Here is a 19,300-nt window from a genome sequence, read left to right as displayed (position 1 = left end):
TACTCTTACCAAGCTGCAGAGATTCCTGCAGATTAATTGTCCCAGGCAGATTTGTTATCAGTAACAGGTGTATTTATGTCTGCAAAAATTTGTTTTGAAAAGAAGCCTTCATCCAGACTGTAGCAAAACAGCTGTAAACCCCAAAGATGGCAGCTATTTTTGTGCTGACAGCACATGGGAGTGGGCACCAATTCACCAGTAAATTCAGCTGGTGTTCTGCCTGCTCTTCCTCGCTGCTGTGTTAGTGGCTGCTGTCAGGAAGTGACAGACAGGATACCTGGTCCTGAACCATCACTGTCTTCAGGATGGCTTTTTTTCTCACAGATGAAACTAGCACAGGGACACCCTATGAGGCTGGACAGATATTGGTGCTGAATACCCTTTCCATCTCTGGTGGCTGCAGGGGGAGGTGGACACCCCAGCTGCATGAGATTGCAGTGGGGCTAAAGGCACAGTGTTGGGTTTGGAACAAGACTATATGCAGTCTGTTAATTGTGTTTTTCTTTTGGAGCAAACAATGTAATTTCAGTATCTTAAGGGGGCCTACAAGAAAGCTGGGGAGGGACTTTTTAGGATGTCAGGTAGCAATAGGACTAGGGAGAATGAAACAAAGCTAGAAATGGGTAGATTCAGACTGGATGTTAGGAAGAAGTTCTTCACTGTGAGGGTGGTGAGATTCTGGAACATGTGGCCCAGGGAGGTGGTGGAAGGCCCGTTCCTGGAGGTGTTTAAGGCCAGCCTGGGTGAGGCTCTAGAAAGCCTGATGTAATGTGAGATGTGCCTGCCCATGGCAAGAAAAGTGAGACTGATCCTTGTGGTTCCAACCGTGACTGATTCTATAATTCTATGATTCTAACTATCCATGAACTTCATCCAATAGAAGGGTCCTGACCCACCAAGTACACAAGAAACAGGTTTTGGCTTTGTGGCTAGACACAGCTACAGCCAACCTGATCTTGTGGTGGCAGTAGTCCTGCCTCTGGAGATCTCCAGAGCTCCTGCCAAGAGATGCAGGATGCCAGGTCTGGGCAGAAGAGAAGAGAAGAGAAGGTTTTGTGTTTTGTCTCCACGAGGAAATGGATGCAAAGGGAGGTGACAAGTCAGGCTGCAGTTAGGCAGTAAAACAGAGGTGAGCCCAGTTCTTGTTTGTCCCAACAATATGAGTGCTGAGTTGAGTGAGCCTTGCTTTACACTGACCAGGTCACCTGCTTGGGGTCACATACCAGCTGGGGTGCAGACTCACCATGAGGACCTTATTTTCCCATGTGGCTTCACATGCATCTGTGTTCTGCCTCACAGTCTGCAAAGCTCCATGTTCTAGGGCTGTGCAGTGGCACCAGGAGGCCCACGTAAGCATATGTTAACAGTGATGTCCTTTCTCTGCCCTCCAGAAGGCCCTTGTAACCTGCAGTAGAGTTTTGATTTTTTTTTCATCTTGAAAACCACAAGGCCAGAGCAAGTCCTCCTGTCAGAACCCGTTTGCTGTGGTCTCAAAATAAGATGCACCCCTCTAGGGCCAGCACCAGCTGTGTGTGGGAAACAGACGCTTCTGTTTCTCTGTTCTTGAGAAGAGCTTTTATAGATTCTCCCCCAGAATTCCCAACCCACCTCAAGATTCACATCTTGCAGGAGAGATGTGACTTGAAATTGGCCTGCAGTTCCAGAAAGTCCTTAAACCTGTGCAAGACCAAGCTTTGTTTCTCCTTGCTGGTGAGGTAAACCAAGTGCTGGGCCATGTGAGGAGATGCAGATTAAGGGGCATGATTAGCCCCTCTGCTAAGCATTCATCAGAGAGGGATGTGGAGAAGATGGAGGGGGTGTCACCAAGCAGCTGCAAGGTGGGCAGAGATGTGGGACACGTGGGCAGGCAAAGCTGGTGCGAGCTAGTCTTGGCTTACCTCGCTGAGGGGAAACAGGTTTAACAACATCTTGAAACTACCGCAGAGTCAACTGCAAGAGGCTGGAGGCTTCTCTGGTAGTCTCAGCTGATGCCAGAAGGGGTCCCAACCACACCACGCAGGAGGGCTTTATCCAGCACAAATTCACCAGCGGCCCTGGGACAAAGCACCGGGGAGGTGGAGATGTTCCCTGTCCTGGAGAGGGGATTTTCAGCTGTCACTACACTGAAAGAGCCCTGCCACCGTTGTGGCTTGGGCTGAGACGCACACACACACCACGCACACATGCATTGAGGGCCCTGATGCTGCTGCAGCCCACGTTCTGGATTTATACAACCTTCGTTGGGAAGGATTAGTAGTTTAGGGCTGTCTCTCAGAGATATCCAGTGAAATGTATCTTGGACTAATGAGGCTTTAGTCTCAGGAACTCAGTTCCAATTGCCTATGTTTTGACCATTCTTTTCTTTGAATTTCACAGAGAAGATGGGAAAGGAAATGAGAGGAGAGGCCCTGCTTTTCCTGTAAAGTGCCTCATTCCTTATAAAATCGTTTGGCAGAAATCTCTTTCAGCTGGACAAGTTGAATACTTTAATACATGCCTGCAGTCATTTTCCTCTGTCTGCACTTTCCTCTCTGGCTGCTCAGTCACTGCTCTGCCTCATTCAAACTGTGGATGCACAGTGTGATGGTTTGGGTTTACCTGTCACCTGTCCCCCACCCCCACCCCCCCTTTGGAAAGTCACCCAGACTAGACTTAGTGGCTCTGGAAATTGAATGACACTTCATCTTTACAGCTTAGCACAATATACAAACAGATATTTACAGTATATACAGTTATGTACAGAAATATACAAGTTAAAAAGTAATACAGAAACACAGCTCCCCTCCCAGAAACCTGAGTTCCCAGGAGGGGCTCTCAACCACCCCTCCATCTTCCTCCCACCCCTCTACCTTACCCAAGACTTTGTCTTATGCACAAGGTAGTTTGGAGGGTTGGCCAGGGGGGTTACGAAGCAGATGGATTAGTCACACAGGCAGCAGGTTAGGTTAGAGAGAGTTTAGCCTCGGAGAGATAGAGAGCGACTCTGTTATCTATATTTGTGTTCTTGTTCTTAATAAGCTTGTGAGTGAAGTAGACGTCACCATTGTTTCCTTTTCACAGCCTGTGATCTAATTCTTCTTACCAAAACATTCTAGCTAGGCTCTAACTAGCACACCCAAACAGAAATACTCCTCAAGGAGGCAGCAGGAGAGGTCTCCAAAAGTGTGTTAGGGTACTCTGAGTTGTATGAGCTGTGTTGTTTCCTGAGTTGGCTGGAAGTGCACAGCCCCACACAGTACAGTGGTGCTAGCTCCGGCTGAGGCCACCCTGCTGGGATACACAAGTTCCAACCTTTACCAGTCCATGGAGAAACCATACCAAAGATCCTCCCTCCCCTCTTAACCTTACATGAGAAGGAAAGCTGCTCAAACATAGCATGAGAGACATGTAGTAGCTCAGATCTGTCCCTGGGCAATGGAGTTTCAGAGCACAAGGTATCCAAAGGCACCAATGAAGGCAACCATATTGCCTCCCTCTCACCATAATGCAGAACCACCAGGAGGTCCTGTTAGGAAGGCAACTACAGAGGCTGTAGTCCACCTCCCTAGTACAAAGCTAGATGAGGTTGTTCTGGACCTTGAGAAGTTGAATTCTGCACACCTCTAGTGAAGGAGATCTGGTCTCTGAGATGCACCACCTTTCCACTGAGGAGTAATCTTGTGCCCAGCTGTAATGTCTTATCCTGCACTCTGTGCTTGTAGCCCCACATCCTGTTCTTACCTGCCTCTGAAAAGAGTCTGGCTTGTTTTATTCTGTAACCAACATTCAAGCAGTGGATGATTCCTGTAAGGACCCCACATTTGTCTCCTCTCCAGGCAAGGGAAGCACACTGCCCTTAGCACCCCTTTATATGCCCTGTGCTGCAGCATCACCACTGAGGTGGTGTCTGCTGAACTTTCTAATTTTATCAATTACTTTCTTGTACTGGATAGTCCTGAGCTGTATGCAGTACAGTGATGAGTCCTCAGCAAGCAATGAGTGGTAAGGAGAGATCACCTCTCCTATGCTGAACTTCATGAGGTTGCTTCTGGCCCATTTCTGCAGCCTGCTGAGATCAGACCAGGCAGCAGGCTTCCTCCCCAAACTGCTGTCTCCACAGCTGCCATTAGCTGTGGTATTTTCTCATTTTTTATTTGGAATGAGTTGAAACCCACTTCTCCAGCATGTGTGCAGTAGGTTAGCAAGGGTCCAAAGAGCTGCATGGAGTTTCCTTCTCATCTGGGCATGCAAGGAGAGCTGTGGTAACTGTTGTTTCCCTGGAAGGTGGCCTAACTGAAAAAAGTGACTTGCATATCATGTGGTTAGAGCTGGAGCCACTCTTACTTCTCCTTTTGAGAGGTGAAAGGACAGCATGAGTGTGGTCAGAGATTTCCTTCAGCTACATTCAGTGGTGGGACACCTGCAGTCCTTGAACCAGAGGTTTCACATCCTCTTGCCCACCAAACATACCCTACTGCTGTGAGGACAAGGACTGAATCTGGCTGCCACAGGATCTGAGGTCTGGTTTGGATGAAATGGTGGTGGTGAGTCTCCAGCTTGGACAATGCTTATGTGTGCCATGGGGTCTTAAGGGCAGCAGCATGTGAAAGGGCCCATTCTCAGACTGCTGACCAGCTTCATCTCATAGTATCATAGTATCATCAGGGTTGGAAGAGACCTCACAGATCATCGAGTCCAACCCTTTACCACAGAGCTCAAGGCTAGTTTGGGCATCTCTATAGCACTGGCACCTTCCATAGGTTGCAAGGAGCATCTGACCTAAGGTTGAATGTGGTAATGTGCTGTGTTACCCTTGCCCTGTGCCTGTATTTGCCATAACTCTGCTCCAGTTACAGTCACCCATGATGATCATAATGTAGCCATGGTGCTGGTCAATGTCCCACTCAAGCTGAACTGGAAGGAACTAACACCTGTAGCGGGTATTTAAATATGGCTATAAATGAATTCTCTCACTCCATAAGCAGTGGACAGCCTGATGAGCTTTCCTGCACAGCAGTGGGCTGCATGCCAGGATCTCCCCTTGAGAAGGGACACCTCTCAAGGTTACTTCTCAAGGAGGAGAGTCCCTGCTGCAATGGATTCTCAGAAAGGGATTAACATCATGCTAACCTTTGAAATCTTATCTAGGTAACATAAAGAATCGATTTAGGTATACAACCTTTAGGACACAAACCACTGACAGTTCTGGGAACAAAGAAGAATCCGTTCACACCCAGATTCCTCTGAGCAGCTTAGAAAGCAAGGGGTTCCTTTTTGAACCTCATGACTCAATGGGAAGGTCTCCCTGAGAGTTTTGTCTGGCCTTGTACTCAAACTCAAATGTCTCTTGCCATTGAATCTTGTGCAGCCACCATCGTATTTATTGTCAAACTTCCTGAATCACTGTTTTATATCAATAAACACATTGCTGGTTCCCTTTCACGATTGCAGTGTGTCACTCCATCCGCGACCAGCTGTTGTAGTCAGCAGTGTCACTGATTATTTACATCGAGTCCCATCTTCTAGGAAGGGACTCATGAAAATTGACTAACAAGGAAGACCTTTAAGAGCCCCTAAAAGTGAGGAGGTGCCCCACAAAAGATAGAGAAGATAAAGGAATTATCTGCAAGATCCTCGGTGATAACGCTCAGAATTAACACACGGAATTGTTAACTACAACCCTGAAATGGGCGGGGCGGCTGCTGAAACCCAAAACCTGAAGCTCCAGGGAGGAGATCACAAAGACCTGTAAAACAGGGAACAGACCCTGGATCAAAGGCAAGCAAATTTAAATACCCCAAACAGCATCTGAGGAATGGAGGAAGGGATTAGGGAGGAATGCATTAGCCCCAGGCATTCCCAGAGCCCCCATTCAAGGTCAACATCCTGAGTCTAATTGAAGCATTCCAGAAAAGAGATAATGGTAGAAAGGAGGAGGGTGTTTCAACCCCTGTGCCAGTGCCCGGGAATAGAGCACCCCTTCCTCCTCTTTAGGGAGGATTGCGGGACATGGAACAAAAACCTCGAGTGATACCTGTGTGGCAGTTGAGCGACTCACTGCTAAACTTCCAGATGTTTTAATCCCAGTTGCTTCTCAAGGACAAGTGGTGATTTTTTTTTTATATAGACACAGAAACACACATTTTAATACTAAAACCACAAGGTGACACGAAGCTGGGTGTGCAGTCACCGGTGTGAAGGGAGCAGGACTCATTCATCAAGTTGCTAAGGTTAATTTATGGCTCCCAGGCAAGAAGCATATGTCAGTTGCTGGCTTTCCAATTAAAACCATCATAAACATACTTCAGGTTTAGATGCTTTAAGTGTCCAAACCTGACCCAGGCTTGCCAGTGTATGGTCTTTGTGTCTCAGACATCAATCCCCATACTGATGGGAAGCAGTTGCTACAAGTGTGGGTGCCCCACTCAGCCCACATACTCTCTCATTAAAAAAATTACTAATGTACCATAATGTCTGATTTCTGCTGCAGCACGAAGTGGGATTTCTGAAGATCTTAAGAAGTGACAAGTTATCTGCAGGACACACAGCTCCTCTATCTCACCTGCCTGGCCAGTCTGAAAACTGGACAGGAAATGGTGTTTAACAATTAACTATCAGAGCCTGAGTGCTCAGCACCTGCTTTGCCAGCAGCTGCACACCCATGGATGGCATCTCTAGGTGTAAAGGGTGTGTTCTTTATGGTTCCCTTGAAGCAGGAAGATAAAGAGAAGTTTGCTGTCTCTTAAGGGGACCACACCAATAATAGACTCCTACAGAGGTGTGAGCTCCACCCGCATCTGCTCATGCATCACTTGTTGAACGCTTAAGGAAGAAGTTCTTTGCACTGAGAGGAACAGCAGAACCCATGCCATCAACAACTGGCTCAAGGAATGGTGCCAGCGGCAGCATTTTGGGTTCTTCGACCATGGGGAAACTTTTTCTGTGCCAGATATGTTAGATCCTGATGGGGTGCAGTTGTCTAGGAGGGGCAGGAGAGTCCTGGCACACTGGAGTTGGCAAGGCTCATTAGGTGGGCTTTAAACTAGGTCTGAAGGGGGTGGGTGAGGCAATCAGTCTCTCTGAGAAGGAGAGAGTGGGACGAAAACCAGGGTCAATTGAGGAATCGAGATCCCAGCTGAAGTACATCTACACCAATGCATGCAGCTTGGGTAACAAGCAGGAAGAGCTGGAAGTCCTGGTCCACCAGGGTGACTATGATATAGTTGCCATTTCAGAAACTTGGTGGGATAACAGGCACGATTGGAGTGCTATACTGGGGGGATACAGCCTCTTCAGGAGAGATAGGCAAGGGAGAAGAGGAGGAGGGATGGCCCTGTATATTAGGGAGTCACTCCTTGCCACTGAACTCGAGGTGAGGGATGAAGGGGTTGAGAGCCTGTGGGTTAAAATCAGAGGGAGGACTAACAAATCTGACATCCTGGTTGGAGTCTGTTATAGACCACCCAACCAGGATGAGGGAACAGATGAGATATTTTACAAACAGTTGGAGGCTGTCTCAAGATCATCAGATCTTGTTCTTGTGGGTGACTTTAACCTGCCAGATATCTGCTGGAAACTTAATTCAGCAGAGAGGAGGCAGTCCAGGAGATTTCTAGAGCGCATGGAGGACAGCTTCATGACACAGCTGTTAAGTGAGCCTACTAGGGGTCAAGCTCTGCTTGACCTGCTGTTCTCCAACAGAGAAGGACTGGTGGGAGATGTGACAGTGGGAGGCTGCCTGGGGTGTAGTGACCATGAGATAGTGGAGTTTTCAATATGTAGGGAGATAAGGAGGAACAATAACAGAACCCTCACCTTGGACTTCCGGAGGGCAAACTTCAAATTGTTCAAGAAACTTATTGCAAAGCCCCCTGGGCAGCAGTCCTTAAGAACAAAGGGGTCCAGGATGGTTGGACCTACTTTAAACAGGAGCTCCTGAAAGCACAGGAGCTGACAGTTCCCATGTGCCGAAAGACGAGCCGGCGGGGAAGGCGACCAGCCTGGATGAGCAAACAGCTCCTGAAGGAACTGGGGGAAAAAAAGAGGGTGTATCACCTTTGGAAGGAGGGGAAGGCTTCTCCTGATGTGTTTAAGAATGTAGCCAGATTATGCAGGAGAAAAATTAGAGAGGCTAAGGCCCAGTTAGAACTTAGGCTGCCACTTCCGTGAAAGATAACAAAAAGCACTTTTATAAATTTATCAATGCTAAAAGGAAGGGCAAGAAGAGCCTCCACTGCTTACTGGACCAGGAGGGGAACATTATAACTGATGACGAGGAAAAGGCTGAGGTCCTGAATGCCTTCTTTGCCTCAATTTTCAACAGTGAGGAGGGAGGAGTTCAGGGCAAGTGGCCTCTTGAACTGGGGGATGGGGTCAGGGAGCAGTGTGTTGCCCTGGAAATTCATGAGGAATTAGTTCAGGACCTGCTGAGCCACTTGGGCACCCACAAGTCCATGGGACCAGATGGGATCCATCCCAGGGTGCTGAGAGAGTTGGCAGCTGAGCTGGCCAAGCCACTCTCCATCATTTTCCAGCAGTCCTGGCTCACTGGAGAGGTCCCAGGAGACTGGAAACTGCCAACGTGATCCCCATCCACAAGAAGGGTCAGATGGAGGAACCTGGGAACTACAGACCTGTCAGCCTGACCTCAGTGCCAGGGAAACTGATGGAGCAGGTTATCTTGGGGGCAATAACTGCACACCTGAGGGATGGCCAAGGGCTCAGGTCCAGCCAACATGGGTTTAGGAAGGGCAGATCCTGCCTTTTTAACCTGATCTCCTTCTATGATCAGGTGACCTGCTTGGTGGATGTGGGGAGGCCTGTGGATGTGGTCTATCTAGACTTCAGCAAGGCCTTTGACACTGTCCCCCACAGCAAACCCCCACAGCACCCCCCACCCCCTCCAGAGCAGGATCACCTAGAGTAGGCTACAGAGGAACACATCCAAGTGGGCTTGGAATATCTCCAGAGAAGGAGACTCCATAACATCTCTGGGCAGCCTGCTCCAATGTTCTGTCACCCTCACAGTGAAAAAGTTTTTCCTTATGTTTATGTGGAACTACTAATGCTCCAGAAAGGAGATACAACAATGAATGGGAACTTTAGGATACTGAAAGAAGCATACACCTGGATTTTTTATGACTTCTATGCACTATGGTCACAGAAAAGCAAGCTCTAGCAGGTGAAATTGGAACATAAAAAAGCAGTGAAGTCTCTTAACTGATTAACTAAGAATGTATTAGTTACAGCCAAGTGGGATTTTACCCAACACACTGGCCCTGATGGGCCAAAATGAGCTCTGTTGTTTAGCTTAACTGCATTTAAAAAAGCTCTGAACAGTGGAAAGAGACTTTTATCTTTAGTCTGAGCAGTTAAACAAGTTAAGTAAATACATCAGGGACAACCTGTGCAAACTAGAGAACTGTTTAATATACTAGAGGCAATCTCAAAGGGAACTGCTTCCCCAGAAGGAGTTGCATAACACTCCACTATCAGAAAATAGGATGCCTATCAGAAAACTTGCAGTTAATCGAAGGTCTCACTAAGGTTTCCAAACAGTAGATACCTATAAATACAGACCTTTTAGTGCCACAGCCTTCTAAAACCTCACTACTCCTCTCTGGGGGTACATTGGCAGAAAACATTAGGGTTATGGATGCTTCAGCAAAAAGGGTGAATGACAAATGGCAATCTAAGGAGGTAATTAGATATTACCACGGGCTAAATAGTAACAGAAGGAGATGAAGGCAATGCACAAGTAGGAGAAACAATAACAGTTATTTTGGCAGCACAGAATGTCTGTAGACTCTCAGTTATGAGGGCTGGTGCCATGCAGTGGTTCTGTCAGTGGGAAAGCTTGAAGTGGAAAGTAAATGGATTCCCAGATTGGAGAAGCAAAGATCGGCAGTTATTACTAAACAGAGCCAGGGAAACACCTCTCAAGTTGGGACGGGTAAAAGCTCAGGCAAAGACTAATCAGCCAGCCATAAAGAGGAATCAAAAGGCAGATCAGTCAACTAAAATTAGGAAAACCACCTGAAATCCTGGGTGTATGGACTGGTGGTTCCAATGGCTGCACTGGAACCAAGGCAGCCTAGTATCAAGGGTTAGGGCTGAGCTGGCCACTGAAGAGGGGGCAGAGGCTCTCCATGAACCCCTTTCTCTTCCTGAAGGGAAGAGAAAGGGAATACAAAAGAGTGGGCTGGGAAAGAAATTAAACCAGCTGGGATGGAAATAAGGAAAACAAAGGCTGGCCTAAAAAAAAAACCCAAAACACACACACACGCAAAAACAACAAATAAACAAACAAAAACCCAACTGAACTTGTGTACCTGTGCTTAGAGAATATGCCTGATATAGACTGAGATTACAGATGACTCCACTAAAGCACCACCTCTGCATATCAGTGGTCTGTAGGGCAAACTGATCATTTCATCAAATTCTCTGAGACACGCCGGAATAGCCTTCATGGGTGAAAGTAGTCTCTGACCTGCTTATGGCACCAGATGTTGGAAGTCTGTTCTTTTGATCCTCAAATCTAGTTGCTCCTTATGCTATCGAAAATGTTAATGACTCCCATTTTTGGTGTAAGGCAATGCAAGATAAGGCAAAAGGACAAGGAATTGAAAGCTGTCTCACACCCCAAATTACCATTAATCAGTGAAATTGTAGATAGCTAATGGCCCATTGAAAAGGAATCTCAAAACCACACCAGACTCAAGGGGATGGAGATCTACCAATTAAAGAGCTGATGCAGACCCACTGAAACTCTCAGAACCTGAGCAATCTTTGTGAAAAACAAACATAGCATTCCACTTACTGGGAAAAGAGAACACCTAGAAGAGCCTACCATCCATCCATGCTATGACTGTGATTTCAACTAAACTTCGTGGCTCATTTGCCTGGGAAGCTATTGATAGCAGTGGTGCAAGACACAGATGCATTGTGCAATGCATGATGGATTTTCCCTTCTAATGAGGTTACTTTTTTTGGAGTCTCCCTACCAAAACAAGTCCCTGTTTTCTCTTACAGCACCCTGCCAAATGGTGACTGGAAATGCTGTGTTCATCTGGCTGTAAAGTGAGTGCAACAAGTGATTTAAATAAATTAGAACACTCATCGTGGTCTTCTCTGTTAGCGCTGGGAACTTACTCGTAAGTCTTATCTGATGTATTACATCAGAGGCATATAGACTAATCACCAGCTAATTGCAGATGCATTTGATGTAGCCCAGGATAATGTTTCCCCTGCTCTTAATTGTATCTAAGATCAATCAGGTGCAATCTGTTGTAGCAGCAATTATAAGGTGAAGAGGTCACCTTTTCCACAATAGGTAATTTGGGATAATGCAACTGTGTTTGAAAAGGAATTCCAATCCTGGTGGTATTTAGGCAGCCTTACTTCTGACCTCATCAAGAATCAGGCCACAGCTTTTATCTTAATAGTACATAACGCTTTGGTACATACCATATACTCCAGCCATTGCAGTGGGATTAAATCATGATGGAGCTATGCACAGGTGATCAGAGCATAGAGCATGGGCTCAATGAAGCAGAAACAAATGGTAAATTGTTGATTTTAACACCTATGCTGTGGAGGAACAAAGAGGATTTATTTGTGAGAATAACACCATCAAAGCTCAAGATGTTTGCTTGACACTGAACAAAATGTTTGAAATAGATCCAGATTAAACCCCTGAAACTGTGCTTGTGTGTATTGGGAAATGATGTATTTGTATGGGAATGCTGCCCTGGTTTGAGTGAGAACAGGGATTTGGCTTCTTTGTTCAGTATGGCACCTTCTGAAGGTCAGTGGCTGCTTCTGGCAGTGAGAACGCTGATGGGTAGAGTTACTGCCAGGGGCTAGGGTACAGACCAAGGTCACTGCTAAATTCTATCTGCATTAAATGGAGAAAGTTAGAGTTAGCACATGCAGGGATAAGCAGACAGAACAGATGACCCTAAACTGACCAACAAAGGATCCCATTCCATGGACATAATATTCTCTATAAATCTGAGGGATCACCAGGGTGTCGTGGAAGGCTAGTTGGCCTATTAGATGTTCTGGCTTGCCCCACCCTTCTGTTGATGGGGGAAGCAAGGACAGGAGGAAAACAAAGGCTTGGGCCATTTTGTCCACTCCCAAAGTGATAAACAGGTACCCACAGGTGTTTAGGTACTTGTTGGTGTCTTGCCCAAATAAAGGTGAGCAAGCCCTGGTTTCATCTAATCTAATCAGTTTTGCAGATGCCATTTTGATTGGTGAATCTCTGTGGCCAAAAGAGACATTATATTCAGGCAAATAATACAAACTGGGCTAAGTTGCAAGCAGTTGTGCTGCTTCTGCCTCACTGTCCTGCCTCAGTGTATGCTGCCTCTGCCCCACGGAGCTGCTTCTGCCTCGCCGCTCTTGGACAACATCTGCTGCTCTGCCTCATGCTTCAGACCATCTTAACTCTGATATTTTGGGCTTGAACTACCTGGAAAGTTAAATGCCTCAAGCTTCCCAGGAGAAGAATTTAAGTGCCTCACAATGTGGCAAGAAGTGCCACCAACATGTGCTGTCCGCACATCTGCAAGAGATCCTGCCTGCACCTCTGCAAACCTCATGCCAAGAAGAACCAAGATCAGGTCAGAGATCATCTGCCTCTTTCCCAGCACCTTGGGAAGATCTAGAAGTCTCTCAATGTCTGAGCAGTTCCAACACTACCATAAAGGAGCCAGGGACTATACTGAAATTTCTACCCCACCACAGTGACTAGAACAGACTTTCCTAGGGCTCCAAGCTACCTATTTGTAAGTGAGGCAAAGCCATTTTGTGGCTAAACTTTTCTAATTTTCTCATTCTCAAAAATGAATGAATTGCCCATAAGCATCCTTATGAAGATTTTCCCGACTAAATTGGAACCCAAATTTAGCTAACTTGTATCTAGTTGTGGGCGAGGCTTTCCAGAAATAAAACTGACTACATATTTTATAATTCCTGCCTCATTAATTGCTCAAATTAAATCACAGGATCAATCCTCTTCTTCAGCTGTTGATATCTGAAGAGGACTCTCCCTGTTCTGCATTCAATCCCAATCCATGAGTTCCTGAATCCAGCTCCTGCGTCTTGCTACCATTTGCTGCTGAGTCCAGCCTGGGACTTCCCCAGTGCCAGCACCCAGCATCAGTGGTGATGGTTAATTGCCAGCACAGGTATTTGGTTTAATATTGGTTTGCATGCATTTATATGTATTTTATTCTGTTATTATTTCCATTAAAGTAGTTTTATTTTTTCTTTCCCAATCCATTAGTCTCTTTTAGTCTCTTTTCTTCCTCTTTGGGAATGCAGAGGGGGTCTTAGAGGCCACCTGTTGTTCAATTAGTGGCCAGCCCAGACCTAACCCTTGTCAAACTCTTTGGTTTTATATTTGTAATAAACATATTGTAGCTACCAGCAATCTCTCAAATACTTGGTTTAATAACTTTCTTAAAATTATGGGATGTAATTTTTAATTATCCATCCTCTGTTATGTCTTATCAGTTGCTACAACCTAATTAGGCACCAAGTTGGGGTTTATTACCTATGCCCATTGGAATCTATTGTACATTGATGAAGAAAGTACTACAGCAAGATGACCTGTGTCAACTGCTGCAAAATGTCAAAAACAAAGGACACAAACCACTAATCACCACTGATCATGATGCAGAATAGATACACTGTGTTGTGAAAGAAGGGAAGAAGCATGAACAAACCACTGGTTAGGAATTTTCCAGGGGCTTTTAATTTCATACTTCATCTGCTAACTCCTAACATTAATATTGACTGGTATTTATAATTATATGGTGTAAATAAAAGTTTGGTACATGATGAAACAACGAACCCAACTCCAGCCACCTAAGGTATACCAGCTAAGATATAATTAATATCAGTGCTTCACTATCTACTTACTGTGGATATAAAATACTGTTGGTGGCACAGAGGCAAGAAGTGAACACACTTTGTGAATATAAGATTAATTGATGACAGTTACAGGGTGCAACATGGTGGTGTGCTCCTCTAGCATGCCCAACCTGACCTGAACTGCCTATAAAGCTGCTGAAGTTATAACCACCAGTGCCAAATGTAATGGATGTGTCTGCTGGTATGGATTCTTGGAAGACCAAATAACAACACATTACCCAAAGTCTGATTTGGGCAAGCATCCTCCCAGCCACAGTGCTGGTCATTGTCCCACTCAAGCTGAACTGGAAGGAACTAACACCTGTAGCTGGTATTTAAATATGACTATAAATGAATTCTCTCACTCCATAAGCAGTGGACAGCCTGCTGGGCTCTCCTGCTCAGCAGCGGGCTGCATGCCAGGATATCCCCTTGAGAAGTAACCTCTCAAGGTTACTTCTCAAGGTGGAGAGTCCCTGCTACAGTGAGTTCTGAGAAAGGGATTAACACCATATTTACCCTTTGAAATCTTATCTTGGTGACTTAAAGAATTGATTTAGGTATACAACCTTTAAGACACAAACCACTGACAGTTCTGGGAACAGAGAAGAGTCCAGCCAGATTCCTCTCTGAGCATCTTAGAAAGCAAGGGGAACCTCATGACTCAATGGCAAGGTCTCCCTGAGAGTTTTGTCTGACCTTGTCCTCTGTGCTGTAAACTCAAATATTTGTCTCTTGCCATTGAATCTTGTGAAGCCACCATTGTATTTATTGTCAAATTAGTTGAACTACTTACTTATATCAGTAAACACATTGCTGCTTCCCTTTCACGAGTAGTGTGTCACTCCATCTGCAACAGCTGCTTAGGAAAGAGGTCTGCTGGAAGAACAAGGCCCATGAAGGTCGTGCAGGGAAGTTCTCTGCCATTTGCAGTGAGGAGCAGCAGAGTAGGAGCATGAAACGATCCAGCACAATTTGCAGTCTTGCAAGCAGCTGCTGGACTTCCCATGGGTGACAGTTTCCAGGTTCCAGCCCTCCAGCATCTCCAGAAAGCATCTGCAGAAACCAGGCATGCAACTGGTGTGGGTGCAAGGGGGTACATTAATCCAACAGAGCCACGGGTACCCCTGCACAGATTTCACAGCAGTGCCTGATATGATATACTTCTTATAGGGTCGTAGATTATTTGTGCTGGAAAAGACCTCCAAAATCATTGAGTCCAACTGTCATCCTAATACCACCATGGCCATCAAACTGTGTCCCAAAGTGACATGTCCACATCTTTCTTGAAAACCTCCAGGATTGGTGGCTCGACTACTTCCCTGGGCATCCTGTTCCACTCTTTCGATAAAGAATATTTTTCCTAATCTCCAACCTAATCTTCCCCTGGTAGAATTTCAGGCCATTTCCTCTCATCCTATCACCCGATACTAGGTAGAAGAGATGGACACCCACATGGCTCCTTTCAGGGGTTTGTAGAGAGCAGTGCAGTCTCCTCTCAGGCTCCTCCAGATTAAGTAATCCCTCATCTGAGTTCTCTCAGATGCTCCTCATCACACCTATTCTCCAGACCCTTTACCAGCTTTGCTGCCTTTCTCTGAACCTCCTCTGGCACCCCAATGTACCATTTATCTGGGCACCTAAGAAAGTAGAGGAGACCTCCTGGAACCTAAACATGCCATGACGTACTTACACTTTATGGTCTTGGAGAAGGAGACCATGTTGCAGATATATTTCTGAAGATGGACCTTGCAGCCTGTTGGAGTGATTTTTAACATGTGACTCATGTCAAAACTCCTTCAATGGCAGAGATCAAATTAAAAATGAGGTTGAAAGGGCTGTGATTCACAGGCAAGATTGTGTTCAATACATTTGCCTTTCATTTTTGAAGACTGCAGGCAGGGAGGCCTATGAAAATAATAATTCCTCTGTAACTGAAGACTAATCATGAATAATGACACTTCCTGGTGATGGTAAATAGGATTGAGTATATTTAACTTGCAGGATGTGTTGAATTTCTAAGTCCTAATCTTGGGCCGGGCTTTTGGATGCTTTTACAAATGAGGCAAGATGTGATAACAGGAGCCACAAGAGTACAGAAGGGACAGCAAATACTGTTGGTGGCTTGGCAAGAAGCAGGGTTAGGCCCAGTCTCAGTCCCTGCTTCAGGATTCTCCTCATAGCAAAGTTCTCAGTCTCCTCTCTGAGGAGCTGTGGTCTCGGTTCCTCATCTCTGGTGTGAAATGCCTTTGCCTGTGAGTGAAGCTTGGCTCTGGAGCTGAACAAACAGTCTGATAGCATGATGATAGCTTGTCTGCACCCAGGTGCAGACTCAGAGGGCTGCTATTAGATGGCAGCATGGTAGGACAGCATCCAGGTGGCTGGGATTCCAGGTACTAGGGGCATAACAAAAGCAATTTCAGTGCTCTTTGTCTGGCCAGTGTCTCTTGGGGCTGCAGAACTGGGGACCAGCTACTGTCCCACTGAACGAGAGGCATTTTGCTGGAGAAAGATGCCTCTTCCCAGGTTAAGTGTGTTCAGGACAACCATAACTTCTCTCCACCATTTGTGTGGGAGCCTGGGCAGGGGAAAAATTGCCAGATTTTTTTTTCCCAGTCAGCAAAGGAGGGCGAGACTGATGAAAGGAACTGTTAACCAAGACAGAGAAACACTCCAAGCAGCCTGTACTGCTGCCAGTGGGGTGGCAGCATGGGAGCTGGTCCTTTTGTTGCTCTGTGTGTAGCCTGACCACCATAAACCTCACAGTTGACAAGGCACATTTTGGAGACCCGCAGAATCCTCCAATTAAAAGGGCTTTTAATTTTTTTCCCCCTAAAATCTGCAAAATCAGCATGCAGTAAAGTGGCTGGATGAGATCCCCAAGTATCCTGTTCCCCTTCCTAAGAAGCACACACCTCAAAAGGGCTAAAGTCAAAGTTTGAGAATCTTGCAAATATTTGCTGGGACTCTATTCATGTATTGTTTTTACAGCCAAGACCTCAAGCTGAGCTCCTTTTGCCAAAGGAGAAAAACCTCTTGACATTCAGGGGGAAAAAAAAAAAAGGCAGCTAATTGACATTCAGAAAAAAGCAGATCTGTCCTGAATTGTCTTCTGTGCCTGCAGAATTCTGTGTAAGCCAAGATGAGAAAGCCACAGTTGCCATGGTGTCATTAAAAAAAAAAAAAAAAAAAAAAAAAAAAAAAAAAAAAAGACAGATTTAACAGGAATTTGCATCTGAGTAGGATTTTCTTTTATTTGCTGCAATATGAAAAGCTGTAGGCATTGCTTAGGCATTTGATTTCAGTTGTATACCACATCTTACACTTCACTGAATAGTTTAATACAATCACCTCCAGACTATTTATGACCGGCTTGCTTCATGGAATCATAGAATTGTTGTAGCTGGAAAAGACTGAAGATCTGAGATCATCGCGTCTAACCATCAACCTGACACCGGTAAACCATTTCCTGAAGTGCCATGTCTACATATTTTTTGAACAACTCTAGGGATGGTGTCCAAGAAAAGCTCTTCAAGACAATGCATTATAATAAAGTGAAATGCATGGTGATGAAGGCAAAGTGCAAGAAAGGTTCCTTCACAGCCTTTTGCAGACCTCCTGAGGTGACAGGTTGTAAGACTGGTGGAAACCCAAGTGCTTCATCAGGGAGACCAAATGGGCAGGCATGCTGGTGTTAGATGTTTCGCTGTGTGTTCAACTGGAATGAACACTACCTAGCTTGCTGGCATGGCCAAAACACCTCATTGCATTCTCTGGACCCGCTCTAGCACCTCAATGTCCTTCTTGTAGTGAGGGGTTCAGCACTCAGGATCTGATGTATGGCCTCACCAGTGCTGAGTACTGGGGCACAATCACTTTACTCCTTCTGCTGGCCACTCTATTCCTGATCCAAGCCAGGATGCTGGTGGCCTTCTTGGCCACCTGAGCACACTGCTGGCTTGTGTTCAGCCAGCTATTAACTGACCAACATCCCCAGGTCATTTTGCCACCAGGCTCATTGAGCTGCTTTCCAGCCTCTGTGCGCCAAGACTGGAGCAGTGCGGAGAGTTGTTGTGACCCAAGTGCAGGAGCTAGCACTTGGCCTTGTTAAGCTTCATGCAACTGACTCTGGTAAAACCAGGCTTCTCTTTTTAAGCAGAACTGAACCAATGGCCTAAGGATGGGGCAGCCATGAGAGCCATGCTGGGTGTCTTGGGTTCAAATGCAGGTTCCCAGAGACTCTTATAAATTTGGTAGACCCAATGACAATTTATAGAATTTATAGAGTGCCCTCCCCTCTTCCCCCTCCTTTCCCCAAAAGACAGGGAGAGAGATAAAGGTAGGGACACCCAAATAAATCAATCTCACTCGATTTGGAAGTTAAAAAGGAAAAGTTTAACAATAACTTAGAAAAAGGGGATTGGAGGTAGGGGAGTTTACAAAGGATAAGGAAGGGAAAACAGCAAAATACAAACAGGGATGGATACAACCCGAGTAGTGTGATGGTGTCTCTGCCTCGTGGCTGCCACGTGTTGTGCTGGTATGCAGTATCAGTGTGTGTGTGTGATCATGAATGCAGGAAGAGAGAAAAGAGCAAGAGGGAGAGACAGGGAGGTCCTGTCTCTTTTATACCACAGGAAGTGGGGGGAGTGGGCTAACCATCACCTGGAGTGTGGCCCACCCCTGAGGAGGGGCCAAGACCCCTAGGGTCAGGTTCAGGGTCACTCCCCCAGGAGTGTTAACCCTACACATTCCACCCCTTGGTTAGACCACTTCCACCTTCCTAAGAACAGTCTTCTTCTCCAAAGATGGGAAAAAGTGTCCACGGGTTAAGGGTTCGTGAAGCCCTTCTTGGTCCCCGGCTGTATCTCAAGGCGATGTGCTCCTCTGGTCCATCTGGTCCGGTGCAGGTTGCTGAGATGTGAGCAGGGCAGGAATGGAAGAAAAGTCAGTGAAGCAGGAACAGTTCTTGTTGGAACTCAGGAAAAAAGTCTTTTCCCTCTGCGAAGAAAACATCAGGAACAGTCTCTTGGTGTCTGGCATCAGGGGAACAGGTGTAGATGAGATGGCTGTAGACATCCTCTGGAGGGAAATCAGGAACAGTCTCTCACTGCAGGGCATCAGTGACGAATCAGATGCAGGGTTCTGGTTGGACGCCGTGGTGTGATGCGATGCTGTAGGACTCTGGATAGCTGCTGCTGTCATGTAGGTTCTGTTGGACGCCGTGTAGTGGTGAGGGTATAACTACAAAAACAACTTGTAACCCCTTATGAACTATAATACAAGTATTGCACAACTATGATACAAGTTTTGCACAACTACGATACAACTATTATACAACTATAATACAAGATAACCTGAAAGTATCTGGAACACATGGAATCAACTCTGAGATTTC

This window comes from Pogoniulus pusillus, chromosome Z, assembly GCF_015220805.1.
Source record: "Pogoniulus pusillus isolate bPogPus1 chromosome Z, bPogPus1.pri, whole genome shotgun sequence".
In the NCBI taxonomy this organism is placed as follows: Eukaryota; Metazoa; Chordata; class Aves; order Piciformes; family Lybiidae; genus Pogoniulus; species Pogoniulus pusillus.
This window is presented reverse-complemented; position numbering follows the sequence as displayed.